This window comes from Microtus pennsylvanicus, chromosome 6 (assembly GCF_037038515.1).
Source record: "Microtus pennsylvanicus isolate mMicPen1 chromosome 6, mMicPen1.hap1, whole genome shotgun sequence".
NCBI lineage: Eukaryota > Metazoa > Chordata > Mammalia > Rodentia > Cricetidae > Microtus > Microtus pennsylvanicus.
In genome coordinates, this window is record NC_134584.1 from 94,061,922 (window position 1) to 94,064,753 (window position 2,832).

Below are 2,832 nucleotides of genomic sequence, written 5' to 3' on the forward strand. Positions count from 1 at the left end.
AACTATATATCTTCGGATTTTATGGGCTGCTGATTACTCTAATTATCATAAAAAATTATTGCCGCTAATAAAATTTCTATTATAAGTTACTTATAGTAGTCTCCAGGGTACCGCACTTAGCCAAGAAGAGGTCATCATTACATTGCACCACAGGGAGTTTGTTTCTGGACTCCAGAGCCCCTGAAGCTTTTAATACCTCACTCCTCCCTGTTCCCCCATCCCTTGCTTTGTCCCACCTCCTCTCCAGCCTCTGGTCAAAGGTCCCCTTGTTGTTTTCATTTTGCAGGATGTGGTTTGAGTCTAGAATAATGACCCATCTTGGACACAGATGACGCAAATGAGATTTCAGAGCTACAAATATCTGGGTGGATTTCTCCTCCCTTGGGACGGAGGGTATGTCAATGGAAGGATGTCATGGGGTGGGGGGGGGCGGGAGACCTGACGAGCCCTGCCCAAGGGGAAATGGGCTTTGCAAAATTGGTGGAAGCCACAGGGTGTTCATGCAAGACACAATGGTTAAGCTTTGTGTTTGACAAGACAACAACCGGCATTTTCCCTTTTAGAACAGCTATTTGTTTTGGAACTGTCATTGGTGAGAGTGGATGACACTGTAGTGACCTTACAAACTCTTGCCAGGGATGCCAATTCTACCATGTGATTTTACTCCCTTTTCCCGCAAAATCGCCTGCCTTTGAGTGAAACAGCAAAATAAGATAGTCTCCAACTCGCCTGCCCAGGGGGGGAAAAAATAACCTCAGAGTCCCAGGAGCTCAGCTCAAGCTGAGCAAGTGGTCATTCCTCAACAGGGTTTCAATTGCTGCTACCAAGTGACTCAACGGCTTAATGAATAGGCTACAAAATGAAATAGCCCCTTTGAGTTGCTTTGAAATAAGCGACTTATTTTGGCAATGACTCGTTACACATTAATTGCTACCAGCGAGGGCAAAAGTATGTCTCGCATCTTTTGTGGCTTGTTTCTAACAGACACGTTCTCTCTTTTCTAACAGGCATGGTGAAGCTGGGCCGGCGAGGGGAATCCTGGGTAAGGGCTGCTGGGGTCATCTGGGAGTAGGGGGAGTGCTGGTGGGCTTCATAGTCAAGTGGTACTAAATACCCTTTAAGCTATGTCTTGACCTCCCGATGGGGGAGGGCTGGCCAGGACAGTATTTGTGGAGATTCACCCCAGATGAATTCATTCCAACTTTGATAAATAGAAACTGGAGATTGGTGGGGGGAAATTTGTTGTTTTCCAGCTCCAAACAATCTCTGGCTTATTTCTAACTTTAGAAAACAAAAGCATTTATTTAGGAGAAACCTAGACATGTATGGCCCTTCTCTTCCTAGAATTGCATCTCTCCCGAGGAGAGGAGTTTCTATTGTCCTCTTACAATTACTAGAATATTAGAATATCAGTGTTGCGGGACAGTTATTGTGGGGGGAGGGGGGGAAGGGGTGCAGGAGAGTTGAAACAAAGCCAGGGAGACGGCTGGGCACCTTGTCAAGTGCACTGTCCCAGATGGTTCAAGACTGCAAGATGGCACACATGTCCTTTCCAAAGAGAGAGTTTTTAATGTTCAGGCCAACTTTATCTGCTGACTCAAGCTGTGCATGGGCCAGACACAGTGGCTAAGATCCTTGAGCGTCAGCCTTAGAGATATACAAAGAAACCATACCTTGTCCAAACACAGTGCTTATGCAGTGACACTCCTTCAAAGGTGGGCGTGGAACTGAACTCGAACCTTCTGCTGGCCTTCCCTGGGTGAGTTACTTGGTGTCTGCCAACCTCAGATGCCTCCTTGTTAGACCAAGCAACTACTTCCTAGCATAGGTCAAACACAAATCCAGCTCCTACGGAGCTTTGCTTTTCTTTCTCTGTTTCTCTGCTTTAAAATGTATGCCTTTAATCCCAGATTTCCAGAGGCAGAGGTAGGCAGACCTCCATGAATTTGAGGCTAGCCTGGTCTACAAAGTGAGTCCCAGGTCAGCACTGCAGTTACACAGAGAAACCCTATCTCAACTCCATCCCCCGCCTGTCATCTTAACTCCGCCTTCTCTAGTCCAGTTCTTCTGCTGATACTGGTCTTTTCAAACACTGGACAAACTCAGAGCCTAGTGAGCACCAAGGACCCATCCCAAAGGAGGCAGGACAGGACGTGGAAATGAGTGTCTTGAAGCCAGAAATACTGAGTTCCTGTTCCAGAACCCCTCTTCCTCCTTGAGTGACTTCTACTAAGTCAAGTGATTTCAGAGACTCTTGCTTGGTTTTATCTCCTGCAAACTGGAAATTTCAAGAAAGCCTTCATTGAAGGCTCCATTCGGCACAGTACCACTAATCTTCGGTAACGGGCAACAGCAAAAAAGAATTAAACATTCTTTTTTAAGAATAAAAACATTCCCCCCCACCTTTGGGAATCTGAAAAGGGGAACAGATCAGGTTTGCCCCCACCTCCCCTTGTCCCCAGTCCCTCATGTTTCCTCCGAATTAAAGAAATAAGGTTTCAACCTGGCAAAGGAAGGGCTCTCAGGCTCAGGGGCGGTGTCTGCCTCCTTGGTGAGTTCCCAGCACACATGTTGGTAGGTGCAGCAATACCTGTTTTTGATGGGGTGTGGGGCTTTGACACCCAGCTTGACTTGGAGCAAGGAGAGGGAAGCTTCATCCCGTGCAGGCAAAGAAGGCCCCTGCACCATCCCCTGCTGTGAAAAAGCAATCCCCTCACCCAGGTCTAGAGGTTGTAGAACCACCATATTTCATTGTGTGAGTATAGGGCCTTCAGGGTGGTCTCATTCTCTCGTGGGACTTTATACCGTTGGTCACACAGGGTACCACAGTTC

General features: G+C 47.2%; 1 long non-coding RNA gene across 1 annotated transcript; it reads left to right on the forward strand.

Moving 5' to 3' along the window:
* The first annotated feature begins 309 nt into the window (after positions 1 to 309).
* On the forward strand, positions 310 to 1,941 carry LOC142853119 (uncharacterized). The gene is made up of 3 exons (XR_012911058.1): positions 310 to 393; positions 1,008 to 1,042; positions 1,911 to 1,941. It is a non-coding gene; the product is annotated as an uncharacterized LOC142853119 (long non-coding RNA).
* The last annotated feature ends 891 nt before the right edge of the window (positions 1,942 to 2,832 follow it).